General features: G+C 41.1%; 1 protein-coding gene across 1 annotated transcript in view; it reads right to left on the bottom strand.

The window, feature by feature from the left end:
- Window positions 1–1,338: 1,338 nt before the first annotated feature.
- Septin11 (septin 11) overlaps window positions 1,339–22,020 on the bottom strand; it is a 124,440-nt gene continuing 103,758 nt past the window's right edge. Inside the window, exons 10-11 of the transcript XR_005877834.1 lie at window positions 3,637–3,710; window positions 1,339–1,728 (exon numbers count right to left, since the gene is read on the bottom strand). The gene's annotated coding sequence lies outside the window, so the exon portion shown is untranslated. The remainder of the gene's footprint in view (window positions 1,729–3,636; window positions 3,711–22,020) is intronic.

Raw genomic sequence — 22,020 nt, 5'->3', positions numbered from 1 at the left:
GGGTTTGGGGTTTGGTTTAGCTGTGTTGTCGGAGTTTTCTTTGGGCTACCTGCTAAGAAATAATGACATGGAGACTTCCTATTAATTATGAAAGCTTGGTCTTATCTTAGGCTTGTTTTTAACTAGTTCTTATAACCTAAATCAACCCATTTCTATTCATCTATGCTGTCACTTACAGCCTGTCACTGCAAAGTAAACCACACGATTGATGAGGGTATTGGTAACTATTGTGGAAGTTGCTTACAAGAGAAACTGGCAACCCAGGTGAGTCAGCAGCTTTCTGATCCGAACCAGAAGCCGAAAGAGAGCATGCGTCTCTCCTTCACAGCCTTTTATTACCACATCCATATGAGCCTCTATCCATGCCCAAAGTGGGTGTGGTCAGTGTCACAGTCATGTAAAATTTCTCCCTATAATTCTCCTTTTAGTATAAAGAAGATATTTAAACTTAAACTAAATTGTGTCAATAAACAAAAATGTCTCAAACATATATAAAGGCATATATGCATAGAAGATGTTAAACAAATTATAATCTACTAGTATCTTGTCCTAAGCATATCTATCCCATCTAAACCTAAGCTTATTTGAAAGAGATGCCTAAGTCTGAACACCTTCTTCAAATCCCAACCCTAAAATAATTGAAAACTAATACTAACAGGTGTAAACTATCCTGAAAAATCAATAGTAGGGAAAGGGGGCATAGTATTCTCAAAATTACTTCCTGCTGAAGTGGGACAATGACAATCTCATGTGAACCTGTAAGAAAAAAATGTTAGTGTAACAAGAGTCTTAAGTATATTAAATAGTCTCTGTTTGGCAGGAGATGCTTGATTGAAGTTCTTGACTGAAGTTCTAATCTTGATTGAAGCTCTTGTCTGAAGCTCTGGTAAGATTATAGAAAGTGCACCATGTCAGTTCATTGGTCCCGAGTTCTGTCGAGCAATGCCGTTCCAAACTGGTTTCAGGATGGTGCTAGTCAGATGGAGTCGATAAAGTGGGGGAATTCAGATGCATCAAGTCGAATCAGGTGGAGTCGATGAAGTGGGGCCCCATTTTCTTTCTGAGGTGTTTGAAAATTGCTGTCAGGAAATTCCTTGTTCTCTGGAAAACTCAAACATTAATGTTGACAGAGAAATTTTCAACTTTTATATGAATACTGGGAAAGGCAACAATAAGAAAGGTAGTAAACATGAGGGAAATTATACTTTCAGAGAAAGAACTGAGTATAAACAGATAACAGTCCCTAGTTTTGTTTTCTTCTGTCTTATATCAATGGCTCTTTGATATAATACAGAAATTCTGAATTTTTATTTTATTAGCATGCTTGGATTTAGGGGAGGAGAGCCAATCCAACTCCAAAGCCAGCTTCTGTTAAAGTAAATTGTGACCAAAAGAGCATTAGGAAGTAAAGAGAAATAGATATTATAAGGACAAGATGGAGAGAGTTAGACATTGGTACCACACTGTGGATTATTGTTTGTTTGATGGTCCTCTGGGTAGCTATCCTCTCTTCTTCAGGTATCCATACGTCCAGTATTTTTTCGCTGTTTGGAGATGTTTTTTCCTGTAAAGACAAAAACTAAACACTTCTCTTTCCTTTTATGAGGTCTCCTTATGCATAGTAGAATATGACCTGGCGAATGAGCTGCCATCTTTCCTCTTCCGGAGGTTTCTCCTGTTCAGATAGAATCTTGATCAATCTTGATGGAATCCAAAGCTTTTCTTCTCCTGTGGAAACAAAGGTGAAACCCTTCCCCTGTCTTTCCAGTTCTATAGTTCAGGCATCTACTTTGAACCGAACTGTAGCAGCAAGGAACTTGACCATTGGGTTCTGGTGGTTGGCTATGGATTTGAAGGAACCGATTCAAATAAGAAAAAATATTGGATTGTCAAGAACAGCTGGGATACTGGATGGGGTATGAGAGGCGTCTTCCATATAGACAAAGACAAGAACAACCACTTTGGAGTGGCTACTGCAGCCAGCTATCAACGCAGCAGAGCCCAGGTGACTGGCAGGTGAAAAACCAAGCCACTGGCAAGGAAAAGGCTTCTTTCAACAAGCTATCCTACCATGTAAATTGATGGAAAGTAGTAATTAAAGGCTTGTGGGTGGCTGGGCGGTGGTGGTGCACGCCTTTAATCCCAGCACTCGGGAGGCAGAGGCAGGCGGATCTCTGTGAGTTCGAGGCCAGCCTGGTCTACAGAGCGAGTTCCAGGACAGCCTCCAAAGCTACACAGAGAAACCCTGTCTCATAAAAACAACAACAACAACAACAACAAAAAGACTTGTGGGTATTACGCCTGAGAGGAAGATGGGCATTGAAGAAACCTGTTATGGAGTTTGCTTTCAACATGGCAAGATTAGCCATTTGGGCAAGAAACTGCTCTTGCCTGCACTGTTTGACTGTTGCTGTATAATCTGGACATGCAGGACCCACAGAAAAGTGACTACTGAATTTGGACAGCCCTACAGGGTTCCTGCTTCATGTAAGAGTCTGCCAGACTTTCCGCAGGACACAGAAAAATGACTGACAGACTGCCAATGCAGATGGACAGTTTGAAATTTCCGGCTTTGTTGAGAAGTCTTCCAGACACACTGTGGCCTATGGGCTGAAGATGGATGCCCCAACATTACAGAGGAACTTCGGATGACTGTCCAGGTAGTGAGATGTCTCCGTCAATTCTAGTATTTATATATTATCCATTTGTGGTCTTTGATGGAGTTGAAGACAGATAGTTATAGTTTTCCTTAATTATGATAAAATATAAGACTTCAGACTCATAAAGATAGGATAGATGATATTTTATTTGAATCTTACTAAATGTTAATGAACTAAATATTTTAACTATAGTTCTTACTTGGTAACTGTTCAGTTATATATATATATATATATAATTTCTTTTTATTAGACAGAAAAGAGGAAATAATGGGAGAGTCCTGTGTATATGTCAATAAAGCACCGTTGGCCAATAGGAAAGCAAGATAGGTGGAACTAGGAGTCTAGGAGGATTCTGGGAAATGTAGTGAAGAGGCTGGTCGCCATGTGACTCCCAGGAGGAATGGACACAGCAGGAGTGTGTCCTAGCAAAGATAAGTTCTTGTAAAATATATATGAGTAATTATGGGTTAATAATCAAGTCAGAGTTAGCCGATAAGAAACCAAGCAAACGGTCAACAGCTTCATAATTAATATAGTGTCTTGTGTGTTATTTGGGTGCTCAGACAGCACGGCAGGGCCCAAGCACTAAACATTGCAACAGCCCATGCTGCTTCTTCCCTGTTTCCTGTCATCCCTCATGTGCCTAGATTCATCTCCTACTTGCTTTCTTTCTACCCGGAAGTCCCACCTACGCCTCCTGCCTAGCTATTGGTCACAGCAATATATCCTCACACAGCGTACAAATATCCCATAACATAGCTAAGCATGATGGCGTATGCTCTCAATCCCCTCAGAAGCAGGCAGATTTCTCTGTGAGACCAGCTTGGTCTACATAGTGAGTTCCAGGCTAGCCAGAGCTACACAGTGAGACTTTTTAAAAATAAATTTCAAAAAGTTTGTGTTTTTATTTTGCTGCTTTTAATTTTCTGGAAACAGAGCATTTGTAGTTATGAATAAGTCTCAAGTAAGAACTCACCCATTAAGCCAGTGGTTCTCAATCTTTGGGTCATGGCCCCTTTGGGGGCCAAACAATCCTTTTACAGGAGTCACCTAAGACCATGAGAAAACACAGATATTTACATTACAATTCATAACAGTAGCAAAATCGCAGTTATGAAGTAGCAATGAAAATAATTTTATGGTCAGGGTCAGCACAACATGAGGAACTATATTAAAAGGTCACAGCATTAGGAAAGTTGAGAAACACCACCCTAAACCGTCAGACCTAGAATTTAGTTTAAAGTAATCCTAAGATTGGGCTTGCTCCCAGGGAGCCAAGACACATGCCCTATTTGTCAAATTGCTCAGGCAAAACCATGGGGGAACATGTGCAGATAGGTTCTTTCTAGAAAAGCCATTTAAGTCTAAGATGTTTTCTCCCCCCAGACAAAATCCCCTAAATTAATAGTGCAAGATCATAAAATATATAAAATTAATAAAGAAAGCATTTTACATGAGAGGCAGCAGAAACAACTAGTAGAATAATTCAGTCACAAAACTTCAAACTCCTTTAAATACAGAAATCAAGGAAGTAGGCTAATATTACATGGTTGAGCTCCAGAAGATCCTATGCTGGACAACAGACGACTGACTTATTATTGTGTCCTTAAAAGGTGGGAAGGCAGTGAGAGAGTTCTAGGGTCTACAAAAGCCTCACCAATGAAAGGTTCCACCTCTTTTCTTTTTTTTTTTTTTTAAGACGGGTCTCTCTTATGTAGTTCTGGCTGCCCTGAGACTCACTGCCTTCAGAGATCCACCAGCTCTGCTTCCCAAGTGCTGTCTTTAAGGGAGCATGATACCATGCCCAGCAAGGCTCCACCTCTTAACTTTACTGCATCAGGTGTAAGATTTGGAGACATGAACTTGGTAGGGACACATGTATTTATTCCATAGCAATGTAAAGCAATAAAAGATGAGCTTAAAACACAGACATGGGGACTGGAGTAATGGCTCAGAAGTTAAAAACATGTTTTCTTTGAGTAATATCACCCATAATTTGCACTTATCTGAGATATTATAAACAGAGAAAGCGGAATGTAATGTGGAGTTGCTGGAGGAAGCTAAATGTATTTAAAACCTAATCTTTCTTACTTGTGGGAAATATATTCGAAGTGTTTACATCAACAGAATGCCAACAATTTTAGAAATTCTGAAATGCGAATGAACACAAAAATAGATAAGTTGTAACCAATAAGCTAAAACTGACCTTAAATAGAAAAATGACCAGCCTTGCAAGCAATCAAAATTTATAAGACAATTAATAAGTGAGAAGCTAAAATGGCTTAATAAAAAATAGAAAATTATTCAATCTTACTAGCTATCAGGACAACAGAAAATGATATTCCATTTTCATCCAAAAGTTTATGAATTCTCTTAGAATTAGATATCATACTTAAAGCTACCCCCTAGAAAAGAGATGTCATGTTTGTTATGTTTCTGGATGGGCTAAAACTTCAGACAAGTTGATTCATAAAATTAGATCCAGTAATTCCATTTCTGGGAATCTTCCATGGGAAAAATTCTGAATTAAACATGCAAAAGATTCGGGTACAAAAAGGGAATACAGCTAAAGAAAACCTTTAAAAAATTAGAAGTGCTCTTTTCTTTCTCTTCTTCCTTCCTTCTCATGCTCCCCTCTATTCAATTATTCCCTGCCTGGAAAATTCAATTAAAGGGAAAAAAAAACCAAAAAACCTGTTACTGGGAGCCAGCAAAGTGGGTGTCCCGTGGGATCAGATGAGGAGAAAGAACTGGTAACCCATCCAGGATGGCAGTCCCAGGGAGGGAGAAAAGGGGGATCCTTGTAGAAGGTGGCTCAACACATATGTAAGCCAGAAGAGGGAATTTATATGCACATTGCAATTGGGGCTCCAGAGCCAGCCCTGGAAGGAGGGATTTGCAGGGTGAAAAGGTGGCCCACAGTTAGAACTGGTTCTATGCAGGAGCACCGACCAAAAGAGTGTGACAGTGCATACGCTAACGATTTTAGGATTCGTTCACTAGCAGAATATCAAGTGCCACAAAGGCGTAACTTCAGTGGTAACCTAAAACAAATGAATATTGTATTCACTGGCACAGCAACTATGACCATAATATGGGCTTTTATAACATAATGATATTTTTTGCTGAGCCACGGCTTTGAAAATCCCTAGTTTGATAGCAAAGGCTTTGAGGAATTATGTTCATTGTAGACACTAGACACTGTGCCACATGCCTGTGTGACCTTTTCAGACTCATTCACTAGAAATTCTCATATTCTGTCTTCTTTTTGAAAACATTTAGTTCTTACGTGTGTGAATGTTTTGCCTGCATGTATACATGTGCACTGCATGTGTGCCTGATACCCGTGGAGGCCAAAGAGAGCATCGGAACCCCTGGAACTGGGGTTATAAGCAGTTGTGAGTTGTCATGTGGCTGCTGGGACTTGAACTCAGATCCTCTGCAAGCACAGCAAGTGTTCAACCATTGAGTCATCTCTCCAGCTCTCTATACTCTTTAAAAATATTTTTAAGCTTGCCTTGGTGTCACACAAACTTTTGATCTTAGCACTTGGGACACAGATGCAGGTGGATTCCTATAAATTCAAGATCAGTCTGGTATACACAGAGCTCCAGGCCAGCCAAGGCTATCTAGTAAAATCCAAAAAACAAAACAAAACAAACAATCCCCCCAAACAACAAAAGCAAATTAAAAAACCAAAAGCTGAACAAAGATCTGTTTTCATTTTATTACATGTATTACACGTGTGTGGTGAGTGCGCTTGAGCGCAGGTGCTCAAGGAAGCCATTGGGTCCTTGAGCTGGGGAAACAGGAAGTCCTGAGCCCGCCACCCCGAGCTTTGGGAACTGAACTCAGATCCTCTGCAAGAGCCATCAGTATAGGCTCTTAACTGTCTCTCCAGCCCCTCTTCCTATAGTCTAAGCACATCACAGCAGCATGGCAGACTTCTTCTCACCCTTTATATTGGCTCAAATCCAACATTCCCCTAAGAATTCAAATAAATCTCCTGTTATCACTGAACACACACACACACACACACACTACACTACACACACCACACACACTGCATTCACTCTGGCTTCTATACTCCAGTGAGGAATGCATAGCACACATTGGAGAATTCATACAAAGTGTGTACATACAGATGCTCCCTTTTAATAGGGAAGGGTATACCTACATATGATCTTAGTGCAAAGGCTGAGAAGCAGTGGGATGCTTATTTATGCCACAGAAGACACATAATGACTAATGACTTCATACTTGTCAGATTTTGTTAATCACAAGACACGCTTAGTATTCACATTTTGCAACTGAGGGAAGAGAATCTCAGGGAAGTCATATTATCCTGTTATTTAGGAGAGAATGGAAAATATGTAGATCTGGGGGACTTCAAAACCTGGGCCACATCATTATGCCGTACAATTTTTCAGTGTCAGCAATACTCATGGTACACTATGAAGGCCGAGTTTGTTGCTCTCTTGAATTAAACTCTCAGTACAAAGACAGAATCTTAGCTATTCTTGGCACCTATACAGTATCTGGCGATAAAGGGGCCCTGCATTTTCTTCTGGGATGAATATACAACAATTGTACATTTAACAGTTCAATAACAATTCCAAGTACCCTGTGATAGAATGTGCAAGTGTGTGATTTGGACGGTAAGCAATTTCCCAGAGACTTGAAAATTAGAGATTCACACTCACTGTAACATTTTCTGAAGGTTTTATTGTGGTCTGGAACTACATCTTACCTTAAAATGAGAATTAGATCTGATGCTGGAAGAAAATGCACACATAAAGAAATGGAATCTACAAGTGTGTTTATGACACACTAGAGGACTCAGTCTCAATACAATGCAGAGAGAAACGAAAAGTCAGATTTGATCTGAAGGATAGAAGCAGTTTGTGGAGCCACACTGAGGGGTTTTTTGTTTGCTTGCTTGGTTTTTTGAGACAGGGTTTCTCTGTGTAACAGCCCTGGCTGTCCTGGAACTCCCTCTATAGACCAGACTGGCCTTGACCTCATGGAGAGTCGCCTGCCTCTGCCTCCTGAGAGCTGAGATTAAAGGTGTGTGTCACCACCACCTGGCAACACTGAGGGATTTGCAAAGCAGAGGGAAAAGACTGAAATTGTGACTGAGGTTTCAGGTGAAGTTTCTGTTCTAGCATGACCAGTACAGAGTGAGCTTGAGCATTCATGCCTTAAGTTCTTCCAGCTATAGAGTTGCTTCTTACTGGTAATCTAGTGCTTGATGAGATTAATTCATGTGGAAAGAACTTAGCATGCCATCAGTACATAGTAAATTCACGGTGAATATCAGTTATTGGTATTGTAATTGTTACTAATGAGGGCGCACAGCTAAAACTGCATTGATAAGAAATGTTCTAGGATTATTTATTTTGTCACACTTGGGAAGCTAGATTGTGAAGGCAAGCTGGTGTTAAAATAATGCTGGCCTACAGTCTTCAAAGGCATAGGTTAGAGCTGAAGGCGAAAGTTCTAGAAATTAGGAAGTGGACTTGTGTGAGAAAGGAAGCATGGTCCCAGGCCTGTCTGGTAGACTGACCATGTGGTCGACGAACCCTTGGCTCTGAGCTGTTCAGACGGCCCTGACCTCACTTTCTCCCACTTGGATACACGAAGAACAATGTCCTGGTATCAGGTTTTCCTGCACCTATTGCCTAGAACAGGAGTGGTGCCCAGACTGCGCTTGGCCCCAGTAATCACTAACCACATGTCTCCAAGAGCCGAAACCCGTGGGCGAAAGGTCTTTAATGCAATGAGCTCAACTGCCATCTCCAAAGTGAGTTTTGTGACCTATGCTTTCAGACGAGCTCCAGCTTGTCCGGACAACCATCTCCAGGCTGACTAGGGGGAGGGGGGGTGCAGAGGGCTGCACAGCAGACATAGGTTTGAACACAGTACTAGGTTCTCCCTGCACTGACCATTGAGCATCACTTCCAGAGCTGACCCGTGACTGGTTCCTACTGGCTTTCCTTGTGATGTGCAAAACACCTGAAATCACTGAACTTTGTGGAGAACTTTTACACAGTGATTTTAAGTCATGTTCTGACACCTTTAATGATTAGTTATGAAACCATGAATTTCAAAACCACGACTACTTTTAGGTGAGTTAGTGGCTACAGAACATGAGATGTATGTTTCTATTTAGAGATTCCGTTTTCTCAGCCCTGGTGTGTTTGACCCAGCAACTTAGAATGTTGGAAACTCAGCAGGGCAGTCTCGGACAATGGTTCCTGAGTTAGGTTTCTGATTCTGATGGAGATTAAACTGAACATGCGTGAGAGCATGCAAAGTGAGATGAAGCTTTAAGAGAAACTAAGGTAAAGCGAGAGAAACTCCCGCGAGTGCAAGCAGTGTTGGAGAGAGGGAAGCCCATCGTAGTGGTTCGTTTCTGGGTTTTATAGAAACAGGACAAAGATTAAGGCTTCTGCTGGATTGGTTAGCTCTCTGGGCTATCATGAACCAATCAATGGGGGAACCCACAAGTTCTGTGCATGTCCCCCTGGCCCAACCATGTGCGCATTATCTACCCAGTTAGGCGTGTTTGAAGCCCTCCTTTGTCCATCTCTGACTTAGGCTTTGTTAACTGCTGACCTTCACTAGCTACTACCTAGCCCTGGCCATCATTGTCCTCACTGACCTTGTAGGTGTCTGATCGGCTGTTAAACTTCGTTTTCTTTGTTCTCGTGTTCAGGTGGCCAGCCTTTTAGCTTTCCCTTGGACCTAACTCTGACACAGCTACCAAAATGCAGCTGCTAAAAAACACTTCTTTAGCCCGGTGGTGGCGGTGCAAGCCTTTAATCCTAGTACTCGGGAGGCAGAGGCAGGCGGATCTCTGTGAGTTTGAGACCAGCCAGGTCTACAAGAGCTAGCTCCAGGACAGCCTCCAAAGCCACAGAGAAACCCTGTGTCAAACAAACAAACAAACAAAAAAACAAAACAACAACAAACCGCTTCTCTGCACAGATAGCCTTCAAGCCCGCTGTGTGTGAGGCCTGCTGGCTGCTTCTGTTTGTGTGTCTCAGAAGACAAAGCAGGTCACTCTTCTAGAGCCAGGGCTTCAAAGCAAGCCTTAAAGTCATAGCAACTAATGTATGGCGCCAAGGGTCCAAAATACCCAAAAGAGGCAAAATTTTGTTGAAGTGCCTCAGACTTTTTACAATACTGTGATAGAATGCAAACCCACACATAGGGTTAAGAGTGGTTTAAATAACACATCCGTATGTGCTTAGGCCTGCAACTAAGATTAATAAGGTGGTAAATCACATACTGCAGCTTTAAAACCCTTGCAGGAGTCTTTCCAGGAAGCAGAGAGCTATGATTTTGTCTAATGACAGGCACTAAAGCAGGCCTATGACAGGGTTGCATTCATTGGATACAATAGACTTTCTGTGTGTCCAGGAGTGTCTTGAGACACAATTACCTACCTGGGGCAGGTGGACCGACTAGCTGGAGAACGCAGTTTGCAATGGAGCATTGTTTTTGTCTTGGAGCTCATATCAGAAGTGAGAGAGTAGCTTGTTGGTACTGGGCCAGGAAGGCAGGGATAGCATTCTAGAGAAAACTGGCAAATGGGCACAGCGCCTGGGGACTGAACTCAGTTATTTCCTAACATTCTGGCAGAAAATGACCATTCTTTATGAAGTAAAAAAGACTTTTCTTTTACTTTTGGGGCTTGAACGTTTTATGTCTAAAGTTAATATAGTTTATGTTCTAAGAACATTTGGGTCTACCGAATGCTATTCTGGGCAGCCTTACACCTCCCCAACCCTTTGGAACATGACCTTCCATTCACAACCATGAGATGAAACTCTGCCCTTTATTTTCAAGGTCAGAGAGGTTCAGATCCCAGAAGGGTGCTCAGGAGAAGCCAATATTTGCGATAGAAATCACAAAACTTATGTTGCAATAGGGTGAGACTCCAATCATCGGTAAAGTGTGATAATTCTATGACTTTCCTACAGGGTTTTATCAATAGAGGTCCCCTAAATTTTTATAATGGCATTTCCCCAAAGCTGTAAAGTCAGGCTCCTTTCCCTAACTCAGAAATATTTTCATTCATATATAAAATTCATAGAGCTTTTGATTGACTACTTCATGCTGTTAAATTAGCTCAATAGTTTAATTCAATAAATTCTATCAACTATTTTATTTCAAAACAGATTATATATGTCAAAACTGTAGTTTTAAAGTTTTATGAATATTAGTAATTAATTAGTGTAATAAGACCATTAATCTGCCAAGACAAAATTCCACCTAAGTAGCCAGAATTTATTCATACTATCTGAAAAGCCTGTGTTTGTATGGGTGTATGATGCATATACATTTATATGTATATATACAGTTATGCATATATATTCTTATATAGATATTTTTAATTGGGGGCGCTGTTTTGAACTGAGTCCTTTTACTGGACTGCAGTAGCCAAGACCTCAACAGAATGAAGCCTCTCACTTTAGAAACTCTACAACAACAGACATGGTGGTGTTGGTACCAGACAGATAGGGAGGGCCAGGTGTCCCACCCTGTGTGATGAGGAAGTCCACTCTGTTCTAACTCTTTTAGGAAAGTGATTCTGGAATAACCAATATGCTTCTTGTTCCTTTTATGCTTTCTTCAGACTTTTTCTGTCTCAAAGGCCACCCTCCTCTGCTCATCTCATTGGATAACCTTTTTATACGAGGTGAGAATCACTAATTTAAAGCTAATTAGATAGTCAAATTGATTTTTAAATTTGTCATTATATACGTATTATACAATTATCAGAAGTACATTATAAGACAGATAGAATTGCTATAAAAGATAATTTAATTTTAAAAATCAATCCCATTAACCTTTTAATTTGCATTTAGTATTCGTGTTTATTCCTTATTTGATGACATGGTAAAACAGTATCTGGGGGACATTTTTCCATCAAACAATGGAAACATCCTTCGCAACGCTGTGATTCTCAGACTATCATTCAAGAGTTTCTGCTATCCTCTTCATTGTCTTACTCTTTCTGTTTTTAAAGCAGCTGAATACAAACACCGCTTGCTGGGCTGGGGAGATGTCTCAGGGTTAGCCATGCTTACTGTTCTTGCAGAGGATCCAGCTCAGTTCCTAGCTCCCTGTCAGGTGGCTCCCAGCTGCCTGGAACTCCATCCAGCTCTGGGGGGAATCCGATGCCTCTGACTTTGGAGGGCTCCTGCACTCACATGCACACACCCACATCCAGCAGCAATGGTGGTGCACACCTTTAATCCCAGCACTCGGGAGGCAGAGGCAGGCGGATCTCTGTGAGTTCGAGGCCAGCCTGGTCTACAGAGCGAGTTCTAGGACAGCCTCCAAAGCTACACAGAGAAATCCTGTCTCCAAAGACCAAAACCAAACAAACAAAACATTTATTTGTAAGCTGGGCAGTAAATTCCAGCCCTTGGGAGGCAGGGACAGATCTCTGAGTTGAAGGCCAGTCTGGTCTACAGAGTAAGTTCCAGGACAACCAAGGCTACACATAGAAACCCTGTCTCAAAACCAAAAAATAGCTGGTAGGTGGTGTACACCTTTGATCCCAGCATCTGGGAGGCAGAGGCAGGCAGATCTCTGTGAGTTCTCAGACAGCATGGTCTACAAAATAAGTTCCAGGCCAGCCAGTGCTATTACAGAGAAAACCTGTCTTGAAAAACAAAACAACAGAAACAAAATTCCTCCCAAAGAAAAAAAATTATTTGTATATGTATAGTTGTTTTGCTGCATGTATGTATGTGCACCACATACATGCCTGCTGCCTGAAGAGGTCTGAAGAAGGCATTAGACCCCCTGGGCTTGGAGTTACAAACAACTGTGGGCCATCATCTATGTGCTGAGAACAGAACCCTGGTCCTCTGCAAGCTCTGTGAGTGCTTTTAACTACTGAGCCATGGTGCCAGCCCCTTTAATAATACAGATTTTATTTTTTCAATTCATACATGTGTACAATGTATCTTGATTATTCCCACCCAAATTCCCTCTCTCAGTCTCTCCACCCAGACACTCCTAATACTTCCCCGCTCTACTTTCTGTTTATCTTTTTAATGACATGATAAATGCTTCAAACATCAAAATACCATCACAATCTTATTAGTTCATTATTAAGATCATATTAAAGTGTGGTATTGAGATCATGCTAAAGTGTGGTACTCAGATTGCCCAGGGCTGTGGCCTAAAATGAAGACTCTAAGACTCTGCCTTATGTTATTTCCCAGTAGGTCTGGAATAGACCCAGAATCTTTATTTTAGTGGCACTGTCATGCTATTTTTACTTCTAGTGAAACGAAGAATCATTTATTTGAAAGGTACCCATTATGTGTCATTTCTCATGAATCAATTTCATAATTTATGTTAAACTTTTAAGTCTCTTAGAATGTTTATACTTTAAGACCAGAAAAACCTACTCCTGCTGTAGGTGTTTTTATATTTCTAAATGACATTCATAGATGACACAATTAAATAAAACCAAAACGGGAAACAAGACTGCAAAAGGAGATGTGGAAAAGCTTTGTCTAATAAGAGGAATCCTGGGTTGCAGATGCCTCTCATTTTCAAGCACTGTTACTGGGGCAGAAACATCTGCAGGAGGTGGTTTTCAAACATGATAGAGAAAGGGAGATGCCGCAGGTCATCTGGGCATATGAACAGCTAATAAGACTAGGAAATGAATATATATATATATATACACACACACACACACAGTCTTATTAGTGTAATTATAGAGTTAATGTATTATACTGTTGATATATATTCACTTTTTGATAATCGATCGAAATATGGTTAGGTTATATTTTTTCAGAGTTAGCAAAGGTAACTTCTGCACAATGGACTGAAATTAGATTTTAAAAAAACATCTTCTTGTCTCCATCTAGTTCCATTTTACACGGGGGGAGGGGAAGCGGTGTGTGCAACCCCGTGTCGAGGGCTCCTTTCAGTCTTTTCTCTCCCAGTGAGCTGGAAGGGGGATGCTCTGAAGAGCAACTCTGGGGCAGAAAAATGAACCAACTCCCTAAGGATGACAAAGCAACAAGGTGAAAACCCCATTCTGTTACTGAGCTGCCCTTCAGAGGTCTTTGTATTTGTGAGTCTTTTTTGTTCATAACAGAAGTTTATGAGAAGAGTACAGAACAGGGAGAAGACAGATACATCACTGTGCAGTGGACTTAGAACAAAGGTAGGTAATAAACCAAAGTCCTAAGAGGTGAACGCCCACTAGTTTAAGTGAGATCTTTAAAAAAGGAGTATGTTGACCAGGTGGTGGTGGTGGCACACACCTTTGATCCCAGCACTCGGAAAGCAGAGGCAGGCAGAGCTCTATGAGTTCAAGACCAGCCTTGTCTACAGAGAGTTCCAGGACAGCCAGGACACAGAGAAACCCTGTCTGGAAAAACAAACAAGCAAACAAACAAACAAACAAACAAAACCCACCACCACCACCAACAAAAAAGTATGTGTTAAGTATTTGGGGATGTGTTGATCTATCTGGCAAGCAGGAGGGGCCAAGCAAAATGAATTGGCCAATGTTCTGAGGATTGCAGGGGAAGGTGTGAAGAGCCTGTCTTTTTTATAACACCACTGAACCAGTAAAATTAACACTATAGTTACTTCATGAAGTTCTTCAGTGAGATAATAAAAACTTTCTCATTAAAAAAAAGAATATTTGGGGAAGTAGGGACTTGATGTGACTAGAGGAATGAGTTCAAGTTCAATGAAAGAAGAGATTAGAGGAGGTGCACAAAATAGTTGGCAGGAAGCAGCTTCTTAGTGGTGACTGATTTTGACTTTTTGGGGGGAATCATGGGAAAGGAGTTCAGAAACAAAATCTGTTAAAGCTGAAAGTCTAGTTTGTAGGGACTAGAAAATCTGGAACTAGGTGCCATTAGACAGTGTTCCCTTCACAGCCAGGGTCTTTTGGTGTGGTCCTCGGAAGGCTGAGGGGTAACATCTTTTCCATGCTTCTTATAGGGCACTGATTTCACTCATGATGAGTCTGCTCTCTTGACAAAATTACTTTCAAAGGCCACACTTCCAAGTATCATTGTTTTGGGAAGTCTGGCTTGAGCATATGACTTTGGGAGAGACAGACACATTCAGTCAGCACTATGTTACTAGAAAACCAGTAGGAGTGTATGCTTCCACTTTGGTCAGCAATACTGCCTATGAGTTTCGGGGCTTTTTTTTTTCCTTTTCTGATTTTGTTAAATTTTGGAGAATATTGAGCAAACCCAATTCAACTTTGAAAAAGTTTTTTTTAAGTATTATTAAGTGTTCTATGTCTTTGTCTTAGTAACTTTTCTATTGCTGTGAAGAGATACCAGAACCAAGGCAACTCTTAGTAAGAGAAAGCTTTTAGCTGGGGGTTGACAGCCAGCTTCAGAGGGTTAGTCTGCCATCAACATGTTGGGGAGCGCGGTGGCATGCAGGAAGGCATGCTGCTGCTGAGGTAGCTAAGAACTGTATCCTGATGCACGGGCAGCAGGCAGAAAGACAGAGAGCGAGAGCATGGGGGGGGGAGTGAAGGAGAGGAGAGAGAGCTTTTGAAACCTCACGGTTCATCAACTAGGTCTCACCCTTCAAATACATGAGCCTCTAATGGTCAATCTCACTCAAACCACCATAGACTTCATAGGTAACTTCATTCAAGATATAGAGATTTCTAATTCTGTTACACAATTTTCCCTTAGAAATACAATCAATGTGGATTTACCAATAAGCAAATGAGTGTTTGTGCTGTTATTGTCTCTTTATGGCTTGACATTTAATTCATCCCATGCTCTCATTCATGGCTGATACTCAATAAATATTTGGATATTTGTTTAATGAATCACATAGGGTTAAAGAGCACCAGCTTTTGCTAGAAAATATGCCTTTGTAACATCGACAGATGCTGGAATGACACTGTCCCATTCTGTGTTTAATGAAGAAACGGCTTGGGAGTCTTCTGCACTCTGGGCCTTGACACTGAAAGGCACTTAAATTTCACTTTGAAAAAAAGATGCCTAGTCTTGGAAGTCAGACATGGAGACTGTACTGGAAAAATATAATTTCGTTAACTTGTTGGCACACACAACATAGACCGACTTTGTTCTGGCAAGAGTGCTTCACTCTGGGAATCATCCCTCCTCCCAGGTCCTACTCAGGAAGTAAGCTTGGGAGCAAAAAGCAAATAACACGTCATAAAAGCCCTGTGTGCTCTAAAGAGCCGGAACTTGCCAAGGTTGCTGTGAAGAGCTGGGAGTTGAGGAGGACTGCCTTAAAACAGTTTTTCCAACAGGACAGGTCTACTGAAAACATGAAGTCACAGCAGCTTTGGCTGCCTGCACAGAGCCTAAGAAAGATCAAGACAGGCAAGATTCCAACATGGGTTTGGGGTGGAGCTCACAAAGCTCCCCCTGCCCCAACTGAGGGGCTGCTCGAGTAGGGATGTGACAGGTTTCTTCAGGTAGGTTGACCCCCCTCCAGTGAATGGCATTCCACCCATGCACATACCCACAGCACCGATTCAACTCAGCGATTATAGAAAGAAGTATATATGAAATTGGGAGAAAGATCTGGGGGGGCAGTCTGAGAGGAATTAGAGGGGAGGGACTACGGGTAGGTGTGATTAAAATATGAAGCTCTCTCATATATATATAATGCATATATAATATATGCATATGTGTATATGTATATATATATATAAAACATGCATGTGTTTATATGTATATACACATATATAACACACTATGTATATATATATGTATATATATAATACATCCTTTGGAAAAGTAATACTGACACTGGAGAAATGTCTCAGAGGTCAAAACCACTTTTTTTTTAAAGATTTATTTATTTATTACACATGCACCAGATTGAATTGTAGATGGTTGTCAGCCACCATGTGGTTGCTGGGAATTGAACTCAAGACCTCTGGAAGAGCAGTCAGTGCTCTTAACCTCTGAGCCATCTCTCCAGCCCCCAAAAACACTTTTTGTTCTTCCAGAAGACCCAAGTTTGGTTCCTGGCACCCACATCAGGTGACTGAAATTGTCTCTGACTTCAGTTCCAGGGATCCAATGAGCTCTCTGGCCTCTGTAAGTATCCCCGCCCTTCCCCCACAGGCAAGCACACACTTGCACACATACATGCAAACGTGTTTACACACATAAACAAAAATGCAATCTTAAAAACATACTATTCCTAGCATTTTATTTTTCATACAGATAAGATCCAGTTTCTGTGATCTTAGACAAAACCTTCTAGTTGAGGAATGTGGTGTATAAGGAATGTGGGAGTAGCTGTCAAACGCAGTCTGTTCTTATAATATTCAGTGGTACTCCGGGAGGGGGAAAAATGACTTGGCATCCAGATCAGCCTTTAGTATTCATTACCTAATATATGAATGCTATAATTTTCTGGGTTACAGAGGCCAAGTTTCAGTGGACCAATAAAAATGGATTAGGGGCAATCTCCAAGACGCATGGTAGAGAATATCTGGTATTTGGGAAAGAGGAGAGTTTCTCGTGTAGAAAGATTGATTTCTCTCACTACATGTCTCTGATGCTATTTTTTCCCCTTATCTTCAAGTATTCAGAAGGCAATTTAGATTCTGGAATAGACATTATCTTGTACTTTAGAGTAGGGGATTTGGGATGTGTATGTGTGTGTGTAATTTTTCCTTCAAAATGCAAGTGTTTATTACTACAATAAGAGTGCTTTTCAATGTTGAGGGTTAGATGCTGTCTCCCACATACCACGCAGGGGTCTACCCTGACCTACACCCCCAAAGGCTTTTTATATTTACTTTAGGATAGGCTTTCACTAAGTTGTCAGGCAGACCTTGAACTTTGGTCATCCTGCCTCCGATTCCTGTGTCTGTGAAGGCCAGAAGAGGACAGGAAATCTCCTGGAACTGGAGTTACAGCTGATAGCACTGACAACCGAAACCCAGCTCTCTGAAAGAATAGTCGTGCTCTTAACCACTGGGCATCTCCCCAGCCCTCCTTATGGCATGGTCACCGTATCTCATCATGGTTGACCCTCCACCTCTTCCCCAGCAGTTTGATTGTGACATGCTCCTCCAAACCCTTCTCATTTCATACGCATTAAGAGTTCTTTATGTTATTTGTTAAATTGGTGCTTCTTCTCTCTCTCCTGATGTCGTGGTAGTTGGTTTGGGAAGTTTACTTGTACATTCAGAGATGGGTGGAAACAGCAGGTAAATCCCAGAGATAAGTGATAGTAACGGTATACATGATTTCTCTTATTCTCACTTACTCTTTCTCCTACAAGACAGTACCTTCATAAACTGTCTCATGGAAACTTCATGTAAAAAGCTCATTTAAGACAAAGGAGACAGGCAATTCCAGTCATTCAAGATTAATAGGCTCTGGAAATCAGTATGGAGGTTCCTCAGGAAGATGGGAATCGATTTACCTCAAGCTCCAGCTACACTACTTTTGGCCATATACCCAAAGGATTCTGTGATCTTAGACAAAACCTTCTATTTATAATAGCCAGAAACTGGAAACAGCCTAGCTTTCCCTCAACAGATGAACAGACAAAGAAAATGTGGTACGTTTACACAATGGAATGTTACTCAGCTGTTACAAAAATGAAATCATGAAATTCACGGGAAAATGGATGGAAGTAAAAAAAAATCATCCTGAGTGAGGGATTTCAGATCTAAAAAGACAAATATGAAAATACATATTCAATTATATATGGATATTAGCCATTAAGTCAATGATAACCAAGCTACAATCTATACCACAGAGGTTAGATGCAGAGTAAGGGATGGGGGGCAGATAGATCTCCATAATAAATAGAAATAGGACAGACGGGGGGGGACTGAAACAAGACGATCAAGTGGGGAGCAGGAGAGAAGAAGGTGACTGGGAGAGAATATGGGGAGAGACAGCTAAAATTAAGGGTAGTATGGAAACAATATAGTAGAATCTTCCTACATACATGAAGGTGATCTAAATTAAATTGGCAAATAATGGGGGAGAAAGAGCCCCTTGGGGCTCAGGGAAACTCTACAGAAGAGGAGGTAGAAAGAATGTAAGAGCCAGAGTGGCTCAGAAACAAGGTTCTCCAAACCAACAGGATCAATGCATACATTAAATCAATGCATACATGAGATCAATGCACACATGAGATCAATGCATGTATGAGACCAATGCATACAGGAGACCAATGCATACATGAGACCAATGCATACATGAGATCATCAATGCATGCATGAGATCATCAATGCATACATGAGATCAATGCATGCATGAGATCATCAATGCATGCATGAGACCAATGCATACATGAGATCAATGCATGCATGAGATCAATGCACACATGAAATCAATGCATACACGAGACTGAGACAGCATACACAGGTCTGCACCACATGGGGTCTCAGAGCTGAAAGGAGAAGTGGACACATGCCCTGTCCCTAACCCACAGCTATCTCCAATTGACAATCACCTGCAAATGAAAACTTGGTTTTCTCGGAATCTCACTGGGGAAACACACTGCTCTTAAGGGTAAGCCACATGGCCACAGTAGATGGCCGGCAGAAAATGAACTCAATGGCTTAGCGGTTCCTTGTCTTATGTCATGTCCAGGGCTTTATCTTTTTAATTGTTTATATATACATATATATATATGTATATATATATTCTCTCTCTCTCTCTCTGCAGGTCCTTTGTATGTATGGCTTCCCATTTTGTGTTTTTAATGTGTTTTATTCTTGTGTGAAGGAGCCTGCCTCCACATCTGTATCTGTTTCTTGTGCCTTTGCTTGAGCTCTTTGGTTTGTTTTGTCATATTTGGATATGTTAGTTTTTGTTTTATCTTATTTATTATTATCCCCTAGAAGCCAGCTTGTTTTCTTTTTTTTTTTCTTTCCTTTTTGAGACAGGGTCTCTCTGTATGGCTCTGGCTGTCCTGGAACTCTCTTTGTAAACTAGGCTGGACTTAAACTCACAGAGATCCACCTGCCTCTGTCTCCTAAGACCTGGGATTAAAGGTGTGGGTCACCATGCCCAGTTAGTCTAAATATTAATAGCCCCTTCTCCAAAAACAAGGCAAACAATTTAGAAACGAAAGTAAAAACTACTCATTAGAGTGTTAAAAATAGTTTTTTGTGGTATTTTTTTTAATTAAAGGCAAGCCAAAGAACAATCATAGGGTATGTGTTTTTATTATAAAATTTAACAAAGCCAGAAATATCCATGGGAATAAATAAAAAATAAAAGCATGCCGGGCGGTGGTGGCGCACGCCTTTAATCCCAGCACTCGGGAGGCAGAGGCAGGCGGATCTCTGTGAGTTCGAGGCCGGGCTGGACCGACAGCCTCCAAAACAATACAGAGAAACCCTGTCTCGAAAAACCAAAATAAATAAATAAATAAAAGCATAAGCAAGCTTTGGAGTATTTAAGCTGGGTTAAGTCCTGGTTGTACCTCTCTGTGTGCCCAACCTTCGACATTTGCTGCTTTCTCTCAACACTGGGGCAGCAAAAGCAAACAAACAACAAACTTCTACTTATTTGGGGATTTTGAAAAACAGAAGATACAATGAAGGTGCTTGGTGCTATGCCTACCACAGAGTAAGCCACAGTCTCAAACATCATGAAGGACATTCTAAAAACTATTTGGGAAACATTCCTAAAAATACTTTATAAAAACATACATTTCTAACTAAGACATTTGTCTTTATAAGACTTATTTTCTCAGGGGATTTATAACTTTCCACCATGAAACCATACTTCATTGCAAAATACAAGCTCTTGAGCCAAAGATAGCAAATGAATGGTGGGGACTAGAGAGATGGCTCAGGGATTGAGAACACTGGCTGCTCTTCCAGAGGACCCGGGTTCAATTCCTAGTACCCACATAGCAGCTCACAAGTGCCTGCAACGCCAGTCCAGGAGATCTGACACAGACATGATGCACAGGTAGGCAGAACACCCATTCATGTGAAAAGAAAAGTTTAGAACTTTTTACCTGGTGAAAAATATCCATATTTTTCTTCAGACACCTGACCCTGGTTTCTAGAAGGCACACAATTGCAAAAGATCAATTTCAACGAATGTTCCAAATACATAAATCTAGAGAGGCAGAGTCATGCACATTGCTTTGGGCTGGAGCAGGCATGGAACTGGTGGGTGAAACCTGAAGGGTATTTGGTTTATTTTCAAGGTGATGAAAATGTTCTAAAATGGATTGTGATGATGAATACTCCAAATATACTAAAGGCCAGTCAACCACACACTTTAAATAGATAGTTTACACGCCACTAAAGCTGTTACTTGAAAAATGAAAAAAAATCTAATACCTTTTATGTATAACCTTCTTTGAGGTCATCCTGCATTCAACAGTATTTACATTTTTATGGCTTTTGACAAATATTTTGTCAAGTTGTTTGACATAAGAATTAAGCCAATTAAATTGTTACCAGGGGTATTTAAGAACTCTCAATTATAAACTGGCATTCCTTTTCGAAGTTCATGTTTGCCAGTGGCAATTTAACCCACAGTACTGTAAGTAGAAATCCAAGTAATCGATAGGTAGGTGAGGAAGCAGCTTCAGCTGTGTTTCACTTTTTACCTACTAGGAACAATGCTCTGTGAGCATCTGCATATGTCTTCTCTTAAAAACAGGTGTGTGCTTGTGTAGTACAGGTGCTCATGGAGTCCAGAAGAGAGCTCCAGGTCACCAGGAGCTGGAGGTGTGGACAGTTGTGAGCCATTCTAACTTGGACCCTTTGCAAAAGCTGTATAACCCCTGAGTCATTTATCCAGCCTCCACATATAAATTCTTCAAGCACGCACTCATGCACGCACGCACCTGGGTTTCGTGGTGTTAAGAGAGATTGAATCGAAGCCCTTCCACAAGTTAGGAGAATGGAATACTACGGAGCTGTACTCCTGACTCTAAGCTGTCATTCTTGCAGGAATGAGAACCAGAGGTGACTGTACCATCCAACAGTAGAGTTGTGCTATGCTAAATTATGCAGAAAAGCTATATTCTTGAGAATACAATCCAGAAAAAAAATGATGGTCATCTAAAGACCAGGTAACAATACAGAAAGGGACTAGAGATGTGGAGAAATACAGGGCACACATACAGCCTACTTGAAATCCAGCGCTTCCTATTCACCACTGCGTCCGGTGGAAACTTCCTCCCTAGTCTCAGCATTCTCCCCCTCAATTCCCAGAGGAAGGCCAGGCAGCCTTAGCGTCTTTGCATATGCTGTTCCCTTTGCTTGGACTCTTCCTTGACTAATGGTTTCAAGTCTCATCCTAGTCCCTTCAAAGACACCTTCAGTGAGCCCAACCAGCTAAGGGTGCTT

Source organism: Mesocricetus auratus, unplaced genomic scaffold (genome assembly GCF_017639785.1).
Source record: "Mesocricetus auratus isolate SY011 unplaced genomic scaffold, BCM_Maur_2.0 Super-Scaffold_100006, whole genome shotgun sequence".
Classification (NCBI taxonomy): domain Eukaryota; kingdom Metazoa; phylum Chordata; class Mammalia; order Rodentia; family Cricetidae; genus Mesocricetus; species Mesocricetus auratus.
The sequence above is the reverse complement of the archived record's forward strand: the minus strand, read 5'-3'. Positions and strand labels throughout refer to the sequence as shown.